The 18,188-nt window shown below is 41.2% G+C and overlaps 1 protein-coding gene across 3 annotated transcripts in view; it reads left to right on the forward strand.

Annotated features, from left to right (window-relative positions):
- sphkap (SPHK1 interactor, AKAP domain containing) overlaps window positions 1-18,188 on the forward strand; it is a 128,290-nt gene that overhangs the window by 19,150 nt on the left and 90,952 nt on the right. For all 3 annotated transcript variants that reach the window (XM_085245391.1, XM_085245394.1, XM_085245395.1), the window contains exon 2: window positions 1,753-1,848. The gene's annotated coding sequence lies outside the window, so the exon portion shown is untranslated. The remainder of the gene's footprint in view (window positions 1-1,752; window positions 1,849-18,188) is intronic.

An 18,188-nucleotide genomic window follows, 5' to 3' on the forward strand; every position in this document is an offset into this window, starting at 1 on the left:
TGTGGGTCTATTAGCCGCAACTTACCAACCAACCACATGACATAACGGTCTGCACTGGCAGAAAGATGGTGCTAAACTTGTTTTTAAAACTTTAACTTCAAGCACTTATTTTTTAAATCCAGCTTCAATACAGTATTATATCTATGTCAGCTTTTAGAGCAGGGCTCCATGATCTAAATTAGCCTTTACATGTGTAGCGTCTGAAAACAAAGTAGTACTCGTTTTTTTTCTTTCCTGTTCGTTACTGTGGGCAGTATATCTATCGAGCAGTTTGTCAAAAAACCCTGATACTCTGGTACTAATTGATACTAAAAAATACTGCATTAGATACTCATTTGCAGGAATACTGATACCAAGTCTTCACCTCCTTCAGCTGACGCACAACTTCACACTGCTCTACAGCACACAGCCTCTCCTCTCCACTACTAGCAGCTATACACATAAACAGCAGCACTGTAAACCTGGTGAATCAGTCTTCATGAAAATTTGCATAAGGTCATTAAAGTTCCTGTTTTAATAACATTGAAATATTAAACAATTATCATAAATGTTAACCTTGTCAGCACAATGGTGAACATTAGTTTAGCTATTAGCAATTACCTGCATTAGCCTTCTGTTATCATTACGGTAGCAGCTGTGGCTAATAACAAAAAGCTAACTTTAATTTTAGATCTAGACAACAAATGATATCAATCCTGCTCATTTATAGACAGACATAACACAATTCTTTGTGTCTTTGAAGCAAGTCAAAGTGTGTCAAAATCCCTGGTTGCAGTTGAGAAAAGTGTACAGGAAACCAGAAAGCAGAAAAATAAGGGGGAAAAGGTTTTCTTAATTTTGTCTTTTTCCCCTCTGGTATTGAAAATGATATAGAGTATGTTCCTGCATATCAGTATCAAGTTTGAAATACTGGTATAGTGACAACCCCTATAGCTACCCCCTTCTCAGCACTCCTGTAAGTGTGACTTAAATCAAAACAATCCTGCTAATGCAGAGGATACATGGCTTAAGAGCAGCAACACTATTAGTGAGACGTCTCTATACTGTGTGTTGTGCTTTATACAGTTTAAAGAAGCCTTTGCCAGCTCAGATGGTAGCAAAGGAGTGCCAAAGTAAAGGAAGCCAGTGCAATCGATATTATTTAATTAAATAGATATGGTGATTAAACAAAGTAATATATCACTTGTGCAGCAGATGAGCCACTTTGTTTGTAGCACAGGTCAAGAGAAAAAGCTAGCTCTTGTTAAGCCATCAAAAGCAAACTCATCGAAACCTTTATGTTTGTGCAGTTTTACAGCATGTTGCAGTACACAGGTTTTCTGGCACTTACACAACAAGAAGTGACAAATGAAGTGTTAAATAGGAATGAGAATTCTGGTAATTACATCCTTTTGCAATCTGTCTGCTTTGCTTGGCCACAACACTTGATGGATGATACGTAATCGTTGCTCTGTGATAGGACATTGTTCAGTCACTTGAGAACGACAAATGGGAGACTTAATTTAAATGGTCTATGAATTGTCCTTTGTTCCCTTTTAACTTGAGATGTTTTTTGGCACTCTAATTTGGCAATTAGTGAGCTACATTTTTATATGCATTTATATGGAAACTTCTGTAATCGCAGCTTTTAGCATTTATATTTTCCCTTCAGTATGAGTCTGTACAGGAAAAATTACCACCTGTCACAACAGTCAGCCAGGAAAAGAAATTCAATTTCTTTATTGTCCACCTTGTCTTTTTTTTTCTTACAAGGAGGGGTGGCTTGAGGTGGGAGATATGGTTCTGCCTCGCCTGCATGAGTGCTCCGGAGGGAAAGGCAAACCAAAAGGCATGCCTTTTTAACAAAAGGTCAGTATGGGCTTTTCTTGCTCCCAGTGGATTCTGCATTTCACTCAGGAATAAAGAAAACAACAACTGCTCCTCTTAGTGTGACTCACCAGGCTTAAAAAGGAGATTAAACTCCGTCCCCCACCCCTCACACTTCGCTTGCTCTTTCCAATAGAGAAGTAATGGTCCTCTCTCCCTGCAGATTGTCTTGAATATACCAAGATGATTATCTATTGTGGGTTTGATGAGGCTATAGATGCATGTATAATGTATGTATAATACATCCTCAATATCCATCCTATACCCGTGTCTCCCTCCATGCTAGGATGAATTTCTGTCTTTAAACAATTAGCTAACAGGGCTGTTTTGTTACTGGTCTGGTGAATATCATGCCACCAGTGAATGTCACTTTTTACCCCTTCAGCTGTCCTATGACTGTGTAGGCAGTCAGAGCTGTGGATCCAAATGCAGGACTCAGATGCAGAATTAAATCAAATCACAGCCAGAGAGCACTGGAACTTGAAATGGAATTACTAATCATGGAGAATATGACATGAGAGAAACACACAGCATGATGGGCGACATGACAAAAGGGAGACTAAGACAATATATAAATGCATGCAGGCATTTAGGGAACAGGAAACGGGTGGCAGCACAGCAGACACTAATCAAAGGAGACAAGAGAAGTTAAGCTGAACATAGCACACTTGGGATGAGGGACTATCAAAAGAACACAGGAAACTAACACTGAGACAGACTGAGACATACAAACGTGACACAGAGAGAAAGGCAAACACATAAAGATATGGACTGTGGAAACACAAAGGGGAACAAAAAAGGGGAGGCGTGACTGAAGGAGGTACCATGGTTAACTTAAAAGAAGACGAGAAGACTAGACAGGGGACATAGGGAGACAAGTACGGATGACACGGGAACAGACTGATGAAAGGTTACGAAAGTAAAACAGGAAATCACCAGCACTGAGACTAATAAACTATTTAACAAACACAAACTCTTGGTTACCGGTACAACAGTGCATGTCTGCAGCCGTCTGTAGAACACGGGAGGCCCTGTCCACAAACTCGAATACCCATGTGTCCCATGGTATATTACTGGCCACCATTTGGTGTGGGGAGGGGGAGGGGGCTGCTTCCTTATTTACAAGGGGTGACTAAAGTTGATTTGGCAGATTTTACCTGCCTTACTTTTACTTATCATGAACAATGTGATAGCAAACCCACAGTGGGTAGATGTAGGTGGACTGTGGGGCTGCATGTGTTGATTAAATTCACATATATCCCACACAGGCCCAAAGTGGTTGTGCAAACACAGCAGTTTTGCCCTTTAGAGTCCATGTATGGGTTTTCTGTGGGCAAACCTCTCGCCACTCGACGGACTTTTAATAACTGTTCGTGCATGATTTTCACTGAAACCTGGCTGGACAGCGTCATTCCCGATGCGGCTATCGATCTAGCAGGCCGCACCGCCTATCGAGCCGACAGGTCTGCGGACTCGGGTAAGAAGACTGGCGGGGGGCTGTGCATCTATATTAACAACCTTTGGTGCACGAACGTCACGGTAACGGAAAAACTGTGCAGTACAGAGGTAGAACTGTTGGTGTTAAAGTGCCGTCCATTCTATCTCCCTCGGGAATTTTCTGCCGTTTACATCTGCGCTGTTTACATTCCACCAGATGCTAATGCTAAGCTAGCGTTAGCACAATTGAGCAGCAGCATCAATAACAGCCTGGTAGCACACCCGGACAGTGTCTTTATTGCGGCTGGGGATTTTAACCACGCGGACCTGAAATCTGTACTTCACAATTTCCACCGTAATGTGAAGTGTGCTACCAGAGGAGATAGAACGTTGGACCAGGTGTACACCAACATGGCGAATGCGTACAGAGCCCAGGCTTATCCCCACCTGGGTCTGTCAGACCATCTCTCCCTTCTGCTACACCCAATATACACACAAAAGATCAAGAGCACTGGAATTACAACCAAAACCGTGAGAACATGGCCGCAGGATGCTATTCCGATGCTTCAGGACTGTTTCCACTGCACAGACTGGGATGTATTCAAGGTGCAGGACACTGACAATCGTGTCGCATTGGACAGTTACACCTCCACTGTCTTGGACTACATCTGTTTCTGTGTGGACAATGTAACAACTTGGAAACGATTCCGTGTGTTCCCTAATAATCCACCCTGGATGACACACGGAGTTCAACAACTTATTCGAACAAGGAACAACGCTTTCAAATCCGGGGACCAGGAGGCATACAGTGCTGCCAGGGCCAACCTGAGAAGAGGCATCAAGACTGCCAAGCAGCAGCACAGGAGGCGTATCGAGGCCAGGTTTGAGAACAACACAAACCCAAGGCAGGTCTGGGAGGGCATCAGGGCTATCACGGACTACAAAAGAAGAACACCATCACCCTCAGCCGACAGTTCTACTCTGGCTGAGGATCTAAATCTCTTTTATGCCCGTTTTGACAGGGAGAACACCGACCCTGTCCTGTCCCCTCTCCCCTCAACCGACCCTGCTCCGGTCCTGAGCACTCATGAGCTGAGGCGTGTGTTCCGGAGCATTAACACCAGGAAGGCGGCCGGGCCGGATGGAGTGCTGGGCCGGGTGCTAAAAGACTGTGCTGCGGACCTGGCGGACGTCTTCACCTCTATATATAACACCTCGCTGTCCTGTTCACTGGTACCATCCTGTTTCAAAGCAGCAACCATCGTTCCCATCCCAAAACAGTCAAATGTCACATGTCTGAACGATTTCAGACCTGTGGCACTCACCCCCATTCCCGCCAAATGCCTGGAGAGACTGGTCATTAAACACATCAGAGCTGCTTTTCCACCATCCCTGGACTCGCACCAGTTTGCATACAGGGAGAACCGGTCAACCGAGGATGCGATCGCCACAGTGCTGCACACATTACTGAAGCACTTGGAACACAGGAACACCTATGCACGGCTCCTCTTTGTAGACTACAGCTCGGCTTTTAATACCATCCGGCCATACAAACTCCGTCCCAAACTCCACCAACTGGGACTTAACTCCTCTCTGTGCAACTGGATTGTGGACTTCCTCACTAACCGTAGACAGAGTGTCAGAGTGGGTAAGAACACCTCTTCCACCCTTGTGGTCAACACCGGTGCCCCTCAGGGGTGTGTTCTGAGCCCTCTGCTATACACTCTCTTCACCCATGACTGTATTTCCTCCTGCGCGTCCAATCTCATTGTTAAGTTTGCAGATGACACTACAGTGCTCGGACTTATATCCAACAATGATGAGACAAACTATAGGACAGAGGTGCAACAACTAGAGTCATGGTGCCACGACAATAACTTGGTCTTAAACACCAAAAAGACCAAGGAGATCATTGTAGATTTCCAGAAGAGGGGTCATAACAACCATCTGCCTCTCTTCATTGGCAGTGAGGCGGTGGAGAGGGTGAGCAGTTTTAAATTCTTGGGGGTAACTGTGACCGAGGACCTGTCCTGGGGCAACCATATCACCTCAGTTGTACGGAAGGCCCAACAGCGCCTCTACTACCTGAGGAGACTGCGGAGCGCACACATGCCCAGATCTCTGATGTTGAACTTCTACAACTGTGCCATCAGCAGCGTTCTGACGTATGGATTTCTAGTGTGGTTCCCCAGCTGCACCAAGGCCGATCAGCAAGCACTCCAGCGGGTGGTGAAAGAAGCTGGCAGAATTATTGGAACAAGTCTGCCAGAGATCAGTAATATCTTCCCCACTCGCTGTCTGAGGAGGGTGCACAGTATCCTGCGGGACCAACATCACCCTGCGCGCCACCTTTTCCATCTGCTGCCCTCAGGGAGAAGGTACAGGTCTATACAGGCCAGAACATCCAGACTGGCCAACAGCCTGTATCCACAGGCTGTGAGGCTCCTGAACTCTCTGCCCCCCTCTCACGGACAATAACCATATCCAACTTCTTAATAGCAATGAACTGGTCTGCATTGGTGCATCATATCTTTATTCTCTTCCCCCTCCTGCCCCCCCCCCCCCCCCCCCTCTTTCTTAAATAGATAACTATCATATCTGATATCATATCTCACAGTACAATAATATTGAATGGGTTGCATTGTTGTATTTTGTCATGTTTCTCAGGTCTTTGTCTGAATTTCTACGAACATTATTGCTAAGGATTGTCTTATTGCATTGGAGTCACACTGGGTTAAATATGTACACTTGGGTTTTAAGGGGTATTTATTATTTTCTTCTTTTTTTTGGGTTGTATGGAAGCCCCAAACGCAATTTCATTGTTCTTGACAATGACAATAAATAAAATAAATACTAACCTACTATAGATTTCGCACAGAAAACCACAACATGGGCCCCGAGGGGCAAAATGACAGTGGGTTAACCCATAAGGGGGGCAATGAGTGTTTTCTGTAGGCACACCCACGATAGGGAGCCCACAGCAGATTACCCAGATCTTTGCTGGTGGTTGGATCTAAATTTTCACCCAGTAGTATACATATTCTGTGGCACAGCATTGTGATGACATAGTTTAAACAAAAAAAAACTTGCTGTTTAATCAATGTAGAAAAGAGCGAAAGCTTTGTGTTTCAGTAATAGCAGCAAGCCAGTCTCCTTATCTTTCCCCACTGCTTCAACAGCAAATCCATATAGTGAGGCTAAGTGAAGTGAAACCAAAGTCACTGAGTGGTAATTGTATATGGAAGCCAATACATAAAACGAGTTATCAACATCCAGTCCTGGCATCTTGTCCAAAATGGATGAGCCCATCATTAAAAGGGAGCCTCTTTGTAAGTGTGAGGCCTCCAGAGATCCCCTGCAGATTGCTTATTTCACGGCCCATGTGTGTGATTTCACCCAGATTTTCGGGAATAGACTGTTTAATGATGAATGCAGCCGGTTTGTGAATCTTCTACTCATGCTGCCCAATCCCTATATCCATTCTCCTTTTAACACAACCCAGAGACAAACACTATTAATAGCTCATGCTGTTTTATTTTTTATTATTATTTTTTTTATATAGCTCATGCTGTTAACAGTTAATGATGCTCAAATCAAAAGCAGCAGATCAAAGTTTTTTATGTTATTTTTTTTATTTATTTCAAAAAAAGAAGTAATTCAAAGCTCTCACCTACTTGCAGGTGCGGAGATCATGCCATTTTGGGGGGGAAAGGAATAAAGTAAAAATTAGCTCCGAAGTTATTTTGAGCCCGTCTTTTCCCACGCAGATGAAGAGAGGTTTCATGTGCACGCTCAAACAAACTGCAGTAATTACTAGAGATGGACCGATCCGATATTACGTATCGGTATCGGTCCGATACTGACCTAAATTACTGGATCGGATATCGGAGAAAAATAAAAAATGTAATCCGATCCATTAAATATCACGAAAGCACCTCACAAAACTTGCAACACGCCGTAACTCACCTCAGAACGTTAGCACGTCGGAGCAGTATGCATCACGTGATAGAGCGGCTGTAGCATGCGGGACCTGTCGTGGTCTGGATAGCATTTGGAGCTTCGCTAGCAACCCGGCATTTCATCTCCGACAAAGTTATCCCGAGAGAAGTAAAGCAAGTGTGTAAGTCCATCTCTGAATGTTTGTAAAGCATTCCTGCGTTAAGCTTAACAAGCACTCCTCTCGCTCTCCTGCTGCTACTTCAATCATGAAACTGCTTAATGATCAGCTGATCGGCTTTTCTGTCGCGAGTCCTTGTCTGTAGTTTGCTTTTGGCCCACTTTGCACCAGAAAGAGGAAACCAGCGGCTGAACAACAGCAGCACGTTTAAGCTTGATCAGCTGTTGTTAGAATTTATTTAATATTACTTTCTACACCAGGATCTTTTTCTACGTAGCTGACGCTGGTAACTGTGCAGGGGCGGATCTAGCAAAGTTTAGCCAGGGGGGCCGATAGGGCATTAACAGGGAAAAGGGGCACAAAGACATACTTTTCTTTCTTATTCTCATTTAAAATGTCTAGCTTTTAATAAATAATTATCTGACACCCAAAGTTTTAATTTGATGTAAAATGTATAGAAGTCAATTACTGTATATAGTAACTATTAAGTCTAATATATATACCCTAGTAAGCTATAGTACTTTTTCCTTTGTGAAGGTACCATCTGTGCAGTCTGCAATTTTGTTGAAGAAAGATGTTGAATCTATTTAATATTTCTTGAAAAATAATTGATTTCTGTGCATTTTTTTTCACACTGCATCAAATTAAGGTTGATTACGTCGGTTAAGCATCATGAGATGGAGCGTGAGGGGTGGTTCCCTATTTTTTATTTATTTTTGTTGTTGCTGGGAGTTGGAACCCTATTAGTTAGGTTGCTTAATATTTACGCTAAGTACTCTTTAAAATACCAGAATAGGGAGGATGGTGTAGGTTTAAGTTTATTAGATTGATCAGTATTGCTGAACTATGAAACGTTTTTTTTGCATACAGGTATAACAGAATAGCTTTAGTGTAGTTGTTGTTTTAAACTTGAGTATGAACTTATACAAAATGCAGCAAGATATTTAAAAAACAGCTTTGTTGATTAAAAAACACTATATCGGACTCATATCGGTATCGGCCGATATCCAAATTTATGATATCGGTATCGGTATCGGACATAAAAAAGTGGTATCGTGCCATCTCTAGTAATTACAGCAATTCATGCTCTGCAACAACACTGACGTGTCCTCAAAATGACACTCGGAGGACCATGAGATTAAATTAAAATCAGGACTGCATAAACAAAGACAGTTTCAACATAATCTAAACTTTTTGGTTATCAAAAAAAGTAAAAGAAATAAGTATGGAGAAACCGGAAAGACTTCCAGGAGAGAGGAGTGAGGCTTGAATGCTAAAGAGCAATGCAGGGTGTTGCGAAAATTGCACATCGCATTGCAAATGGAAGAGTTCTTACTGGGAACTTAGGTGTGCATGTGAATCTTGTGTGAATCCGCACACTGTATGTGGTGGAGAGTGTGTCGAAGTACAACCGTGTATTTTCACTAAAATGTAGTTTTTGTGTCATAGACATTCAGTTCTCCTAATAGGACTCTCAGTCTTTTTACACAAAGGTCACAGTCCTAACATCCCAACATCTGATATGGTTTCCACATTCTTCAGATTTCCTTGTTGGACTTTCAGCTTGTTTTGTCACCGTTGCCGGCCGCCATTGCTTATGATCAACAAACTGTATGTTGCCTTAAATGGAAGTAACGTAGCATTGTGTGTGCACATGTTAGTGTATGTGTCTGTATGTTCACATGTCTTCAAACTGCCATTCAAACCTTCACTGAGGGAAGCCCATTTCTCAAATAACATCAGGTATATTGTTGTAACCCTGTCCATTTAGGAAAGTTAGGGTCATGGCTATCAATCTCTGCCTGGTGTCCCGTCTCCTCAGACCTTTTAGCATCCATTCAACCATCCATCTTCTTCCTGTTATCCAATTCAGGGTCACAGAGGCTGGAGCTTATCCCTACTGTCATAGGGTGTGAGGCTGGGTAGCCCTTGGACAGATCTCCAGGCTGACTCAGAGGGAGACACAACCATTCTCCCATTTACACATTCAGACCAATTATAATCACCAATATGTCTGTGAAGGTTCTCAGTCATCCAGGTCATCGTAGTCAAAGGAGCTTGCAAAGAAAAGTGTCTGGACTTCTTTAAGTTGCTTGAAGACGTTTCACCTCTCATCCGAGAAGCTTCTTCAGTTCTAAGGTCAAATGGTGGGGAGTCCCAGATTTAAACGGGGGGATACTCCCACTCGGTTTAAATCTGAGTGAAATGGTTGCCAGCTGTGTTTCAAATGCAATGTCTCCCATGTAAAAAGTAAATTCAGTTTTGCAGTCGAATCATTAACTTTGGAAACTTTCATTTTTCTGATATTTAAGTGTGATAAAATCCTTGCACGATGTGGACTAGAAATCATTCAACCACACGATTTCATGCAGGCAGCAATGGCATTTAATTGAAGATGCATTTAGAAAATAAAGAGCGTGTAAATGTACATGCTGACATAGAAATTACTATAAAAATATGCAGTATGTACTTGATGATACAGGCTCGCCTATATAGCACGTAGTCATTTTTAACTGTTGGTGATTTGATTCCTCTTCTTATCGGCGCAAAATTGCATGCAGTTATATTTTACTTTTCCATCTCCAGCTGTTAAAACTGTCACAGCCTTTGTGTTTGTATGTGTGCGTTACTGTTAAAGTTAGACAAAAACACAGTGTTTGTCAGATCAGAGAATGAGCGTGATCACACTTTTTCAAGAAATAATAGAACAAAACCCAGTCCGCCTTGTGGAGCAGCAACTCGAGAGCTCACTGAGAGTTTTTGCTCCCCAGCTAAAAGCTCACACAATTGATGAGTCAGCCATGATACAGAAATAGGGACTGTTTCACATCTTTCTTTTCGCTCTTTGTGTCACGCGTCTTGGAGACATGCTCCGCATGTTGCACGGGAGACGCGAACTGAGTCACTGTCATCACAATAGGGAATGTAGAGGCTTCATTATTTGCAATGCACATTTCACTGTAGAGATGCTTTTAAGCCTGACAGCCTTGTTTCTTAACTTTGTTTGTACAGTAGGAGCAATCAGCACTCTGCAGTTTCCTCTGCAGTATATGGAGTGTAATTTAGCTGGAATAACATGCTACAGTATTATGTAGTGAAGATGGAGATGGATGGAGCGAAGAGCAGTCAGTAAATGTAATGTGCATCACTGTGGTTTGAAGACAGGATTTTCTCTGAACAGGACAGCTGAGAGGACGTGGAATAGAATGAGCAATATACAGTACTGTGCAAAAGACTCACCCTTCATTTCTTTATATTTTGTTTCCAAGAAGGCAGACTTTTTTAAATTAAAGCCAGAGTTTTCCTTTGGCTGCTTTTTTCACTCTTTTTCAGTCCAGTCCTTGTACCTGACCATTTACAGACTAATTGAATTTTATGTTTAATCGAGACCTTTAGCTCTGATCTGACATAACAGACAACTTAACAAAGTATCTTTATGTAACTTTAGGCATGTCGTTACTAGCAGCCGTTCCCATAAACGCATAATTTGTTCTCATTTCTCTAATTACATCTACAAATTATGCCAAATTACACAAGAACTGGACTGAAAATGAGGGGCAACAGTGAACGATAAACCTTAATGTGAAGTTTTTGGTTCAAATTATCATCAGTAAGAACAGAGGAGTTCAGAAGAGAGGCTCATCAGTGAGTGTACACAGCCATCTGTCAGATATTGTGGAGGCTCTGTCATGGTTTTGGGCTGGATTTTATCACAATTGATGGAATTATAAACTCAGAAAGGTACCATTATAGTTTGACCCATATTATCTGGAAAGCATTTGATTGGTAACAGCTTAATTTTCAGCTCGACAAAGATCCCAAACACACAGCTAGTGAAGTAAAAGCTTACATGGATAGAAAAAAACAGACAGTGGAATACTTTCAGTCATGGATTGGCCTCCCCGGAGCCCATACCTCAACATTATTGAAGCACTGTGGAATTAAAATACCTTTCCATTGATGTTTCTTAAAGAAAACAGGGTGACTGAGCTCATTATGGCAAAGGATACTTTAGTTTGCATTGTATTACGTAACCTTGCAAATGTAATGAAACCTGTATGGTAGTACATAAAAAGTATGCTCATTATTGGAAAAGTAATAGTAATGCCAGATTTTGTGATCATAATAATAATTAGACTATAATGAGAAAGTCTATTTTTGCAATGACTTGTTTTCTTTTCTTTTTTCAGCTTTTCCAAGAAAACTATTGAAGGAAAAAATCTAAACATATTAGATCCGCTATAAATCATAAAGGCAAAATGCAACTAATAACATTAAAGGGCCAAATGTGCTATTTTCTGAGAGTGGCGGCATTTCGATTTTCAATTAAAGTCACCTTTCCAACATGACCTTATTGATGAGACTCTAGCATCACATAACAGCTGCAGGGAGAGAGACTGAAAGAGGGCTTCCCAAGAGAGATAACTGGATATGCCTATTCTCTAAACTGCCTCTTAAATTTTGAATATACTGTACACGTACCAAACACTATAGTACAAATACGTCTTGAACATGTGTCGACATAAACAGAGCTTTAGTTTAACTGCCTTTCAGTCTTTGAAAGAAGACAGCATGCACCACAGTAAATAACCAACATTACTGTATTAAACTGGTCTTTTCAATTTCCCTTTTTCTTGTTGATATTTCTGCAGTGTCTATATGGTAGTTCACTGACTGTCTATTTTGTCTGTCTCCCTCTTTATACCAGCATTGCTGTTCTTTCATCTTACAACCTGTCATCTGTGCCATTCCTAATTAGAACAGTTAATTATACACTATTTCCAGGGACCAAATTGATTTGATCTGCACTGACCTCGCATTATTTGTGTCAAAAGACATGAGCAGAAAATCAATTTTCCGTGCAGCCTTTCTGCTCCTTCAGCCTCAAAAATTTCTGTTTTCTTCTGAGTTTAAACTTGGAAATGTAACATCAAACGCTGCTCTGTGAACAAGCACTTGTGTATCCATGCATAATGCAGCCACATTGAAAACACAGTTATTACTATTTGCCATGCTGACTTGCAGTCAGGCATAACGCAGGTTGACAAACAGCATCTGTACAGATATCAGCCTTAAACAAGACAGCGAAGCTCCTTTGTAACATGGGAGTATACAGAATATACAGTATATGCACTCACGTGAGGAGAATACACGAACATTTGTTCTGTGTGTGTGTGTTCAGTTGTTTTTTTCCCTATACAGCATTACTCGTGAGCACCAAATGGACTCATAGGTATCATCAGTACCTCAGTCACCTTGCAACAGAAGACAGAAGCCTATTGATTTGTGGGTGAAGCAATTATATGGCTTTGATAGGCTCCTTTCTGACTTACCACACATGTTGGCATGTATATGCACAACAGAGCAACTGAGACATTTTTAGAAACGGGCTATGCTATTGGTGCCTTGTTTCTTTTGTAGAAAACAAGATAGAAGATAATCTGCATGATACCACAATAGATTAGCAGTCTCACTTGCAGTTTAATTAGTATTTATCGTGGGATTTTTCTTTGTTAGCAGTGGTTAAATAAAAATCTATCAAAGAGATACTAGTGAGGTTCAAATTTTGTGTAAAGCAGCCACAATCAGTATCATTGATGATGACAAAGAGTACTGTTAACCTTACAGCACACAATGTTATTGGATGGGCATTAATAGGACCAGAGGTATAATGAATCTTTGAACATCTGCATAAGTGCTTGTACTGAAGTACAGATTTAAATTAAAATTGAGAACTTTGGTGACATGCTGGTGAGGTGGTTAGCACTGTTGCCTCAGAGCACAGAGGTATTTGGTTTGGGTGTGTGTGTGTTTCATGTACGTGTGTGGGCTTGTCAAAGCACATCGAAGTATCCTCGCCCAAGATACTGAACCCACAGTTACCCCAATGCATCAGTGTGAGGGAGCACTTGTGTGAATGTGTGTATGATTAAGTGAATGGTGCTTGTACTAAAAAGCACTTTGAACGTTTAGTTAGAGTAGGAAGGCGCTGTATAAGTGGCAGTCCATTTGCTATCTACAATGGCTGCTTAATAATTTGTAAGTATGTATTCATACATGAAAATATACAGTATAAACCTGCATAAGGCTGAGAGTTAAGTCATCAGCAGGATGATCATGTGATCATATAGCCATATCTGTCTGGTTACAATAAGAATGAGTTCAAATATGACTATGAATAATATTATATAAGTATTTGATGAGAAGTCAGACCCTGCCTTTCACATTAAAAACTCATTCTGCCTTGAGACAGACTGAATGATCTGATGAATGCATGATGAGAAGGAAAGAGGGGGCAAAGGAGCTAGTGCTGGCTCATCATCTACTCTGGTTTTAGTATGCGTAAAGAAAGAAGAGGAAGTGGTTGAACATTTGAACTGCCTGGAAAAAGTCTGCTTCCCGTCTGCTGTGACCTCTGGTGAAACCTGCAGCGAGGCTATAAAATCAAACTTGATTCACTGCATGGAAACCTGCAATAAGTAGTGAGTGTTTGTGTAATGAAGCAAAGGATGACACCAAATTAGACTTTAGACTTTAAAAACGAATGTACTGTCACTTCTTCCCACTTATGTTGGCTAACCTTGTTGAGCACTTAATGCTTCAATAAGTCTACATCAGAGTCATTAGGATGCTTCATCATATGTCTTTTTAGCTTGACTGGACTATTAAAACATCTGATTAAAGCTTAAGCAAGCTCTTCTCATTAGTCTGAAAAGGCACCTCGTTAATTATGTTGTCATTATATCCTTTGCATGAAAGAGATTTTAGCTCATGTGACACAAAGGCACAACCTGAAAGGACGTTATTGTGAATCGTTAATTGGCATTGACTTTACAAAGTGACACGTTTCCCATTTGGTCATTACACTCATTGAAAGTGTCATGAACCAAGGTTCACGCACATAGCGGGGACCCAAAAGCAGACTCAGTACAAATCTTCTGGAACTATGTACAGGTTTATTGGTTTAACAGAAAAGATCAGGAACAACGAGGGGAGACAAAGATCTAACTTAACGTCGAGGAAATCAGGAACAGAAATGCCCTGGGAAAATGTAATTGGGACCGTCGGAAGAACCAGAGTCAGACAGTGGGATTGGAGGGGAGGGTGTCCGTGGGAGAAAATCCAAGGAGGCAGGGACGGAAACTGAAGGTATTCTCTGGCATACAAACAGGCAGGTGGCAGGCTTCAAACGCTGGACGGTGACCACTAAGGGGTGACTATCGGTCTGGCGTGGAGCAGCCGTCCACACTGGGAGAAGTAGTCCTCCAGTAATTGCCTGGAATGGAATGCAGGTGCGATGGTGACGGCCCAACCTGAGGGCGTGGCCACCAGGGCAACCCGAACACTCCCTGGATACTGAGCCACAGACCATAACAGAAATTTACCTTTAGCCACTGAAACTCCTAGGCAGTTTCAGTATTCACCGCTTCATTGGGGTTTGATTGTTTCTAAATGAAATCAAGCATCATCAGTTTTGTCAGGTGCACAGAATTTTTAGGATATAGTGTCCGTATACCAACACAGCAGATTTTAAATCGAACAATCAATATGTGACTGAAGTGCAGCTTTAATTCAAGGAGTTTTAGGGGGGAAAGATTGCGGTTAGCTTTGGGTCATTATTCACTCACACTGCGTTGTGCTGTCCAGTCAGTTTTTCAGCATTTGGCTGAATCTGAGCAGTGTAGCCCAAGACACTTCAGAGTTCATCCAGCTACTTCTAACAGCAGTCACATCATCAATATAAACTACTGACCTGGTTCCACTGATAGCTATACAGGCCCACACCATATCATTACTCCCTCCATCTTTGACAGATAATTCTTCTCTCCTTCTCCATACATTTCTTTCCCCATCATTTGAGTCGAAGCTAATCTTGCTTTTATAAATATATCTGGAAAACTCTGATCTCACCTTCCTGGTCTTGAGTGTAACCGGTGGTTTGCACCTTGTTGTAAACACTCAGCATTTCTATTCACGAAGGCGTCTCCTGATTGTAGACTTTAACAATGACAGTCCTGCCTCCTCAAAAATATTCTTGACTTGGTTTGATGTTAGATGCTGCTTATCTTAACTTTTGGAAATAATTCTGTCATCATCCACTTCAGTTGTCTTTTATTGTCTTTTAGGCCTTTTTGGTGTTGCTCAGCTGTTAAGTGAATTCATTTTTTAAGAAAGAACCAGATTGTTGAATTGTTACATCTAAAGAAATGGCTTTTTTCTGATAGGTTTATTTTGTTTTTTTCTGATTATTGATGAGCAAACTGCCTCGCATTGACAACTCTTTGGGCCTCATATTTAATTTTGCATCAAAATTACAGTGACTCAACATCAGGTGTTTTCTGTTACATTTTTCATGGACTAATGAGCCGCAAAAAAGAGTGTTAGTCACGTTTGTAGTTAATTTTGAGTGTCTGAAAATGGGGGACTGTGAATAAAAAGGGCTTTAAATTTTAATAATAATTTTTGTACCACTGAATTAAACCTGAAAGTGTGAACTTCAGTCACATAGTCAAGACAGCCTAAGCAATAAAATCCCATATTTGAGTTTAAATTTAGGACATGTTTGCACCCTGCACTCAAATAGCACTGTAGAAAAAGTATTTTTTACATGTGTGTATGTGCTGGTCACGCCATGCCTCTCTTGCCCATGTGTTTACACTGGCACATGATCCATGTTCAGTGATACTGTCAGTGTCCTTCCCTGGTTCCCGGCACCCATATAAGAGGAACTGACTGGCTAATGGGTTTTGACAGGGCAGAAAATTGATCAAGTGGCTGATCAAAAGCTCACTGCTAGAAGGCTGTTGAATGACAATTTGGGGTGATGGTGAGTGTGTCAAATTAGAGCTTTATCAAGGCTGAGGCACAGTGTGGTGCTCCCTATCCAAAGCTCATTACCAATGAGTGATGTCTGAAATATAATTTTTTCCAGCAGGATTGTACAGTAAGAGGGAAAAAACTGATTTTATGATAATGATAGCATAGCAGTGACCATACGCTCTGACGTCTAGGTGGAGAAGCTAAGCCATGAAACTCAATGTTGGTAAGTAAAAGTAAAAAGTAAAAGTAAGTAAGTAAGTAAAATTTTATTTATATAACACATTTCTAGATAAGAGATCACAAAGTGCTTTACAAGGTATAGACACAGATTAAAAAGACGAAGTACAGTCAAAAGTTAACAAAATGCAATTTTAAAAAGATGTGTTTTTAGCTGTTTTTTAAAAGTAATCAGTGAATCAGCAGATCTTAAGTTCTGAGGAAGAGAATTCCACAGTCTGGCGGCCACAGTAGCAAAAGCTCGATCACCCCTAGTTTTCAGTCTCGTATACTTAATAACAAGTAGGCTCTGACCACAAGACCTCAGAGACCTACTAGGGGCATAGGGCTGTAAGAGTTCAATGATGTATGATGGTGCTTGTTCTTGAAGAGCCTTAAATGTGAGAACCAGAATCTTAAAGTGGACTCTGAATTCGACAGGGAGCCAGTGTAACTGTATAAGCAGCGGTGTTATATGTGAGTATTTCGATGTTTTCGTCAGAAGCCTTGCTGCAGCATTTTGGACAGTCTGCAGACGCTCCAGGGAACTCTTGTTTAGACATGTAAACAGTGAATTGCAATAGTCCAGTCGTGATGAAATAAAAGCATGAATAACAATCTCCATTTCAGTATGAGCTATTATGGGGCTCAATTTAGAAATATTTCTTAAATGATAAAAGCAAGACCGAACCAGAGATTTGACGTGAGTATCCAATGTAAGAGCAGGATCGAAGGTTATCCCTAGGTTCCTGATAGATGGTTTCACAAACGTTGAAAGGGGACCAAGAGCATTCATTATGCTGGGTACATGTCTGTCTGGAGCACATAACAGGACTTCAGTTTTATTTTCATTTGGTGTAACAAACTGTTTCAGCTTATCATATGTAAGTCATTTTTAGGTTATTTAATAGAAAAAAATTATTTTTGTATTCATAAATATGCATTCATTAGTGTGTAATTTCTACACATTGCTGTATTTTCATAAACTATTACAAGTATGTAGGGGTGAGCGCCAGTTTGTGGTAGCCAACACGTTACCCCACCATCTTTAAGACAGTGGCCAAGGTGGACGTCGCTGTTTCACCTAATCGTGTTTTTGTATATGGCTAGAAATTTGGCTTTCGATATTGGCACACTTATTCTAATCAGATTAGACATGTTACCGTAGCATCTCCAAACAACTGACAATGAGCAAGCTGAACAACAACAGCTGGTTTTAACTTATAAGTTAGCATTATGCCTCCTTAACTAACACTGGCTAACAGGGGCTAACAGCAGGTAACACAGTCTAATAGCAGCTAATACAGGCTAGCAGGAGCTAAAGGCAGCAAAAACAGCAGCACTTACTGTCAGAAAGGTTCAGGATATTCTCAACAGCTCATGCCATTATTGTTGTTATCAGACAGAAGTTCCTCCAGACTAAACAGACGTGGACACCAGGTGAAGTAAACGGGGAGCTAACAGCCTGATTAGCCAGCAAAAGTCTCCACAGCTTGTCCAGAGTCTTTTTGCTATCTGAATACACTCATTACAGAATACCACAAAATATGTATACACACATAGATTATAGATATTATTTGAATATGTTAAAATAGAGTGCATATTATAAAATGTATTTTTTTTTACAGTAGTAAACATGGCAGCCATTGCTATTGTGGGGTACAGTCTAAATTTAATGTTTTTGAACTCTCTCGGGTGATGTCTTGCAGGCAGTGTTGGGAAGGTTACTTTT

The sequence above is a fragment of the Mchenga conophoros genome, linkage group LG14 (genome assembly GCF_057382185.1).
Source record: "Mchenga conophoros isolate Kocher_MC1m ecotype Shallow Benthic linkage group LG14, M_conophoros_male_GT1.1, whole genome shotgun sequence".
NCBI classification, from domain to species: Eukaryota; Metazoa; Chordata; class Actinopteri; order Cichliformes; family Cichlidae; genus Mchenga; species Mchenga conophoros.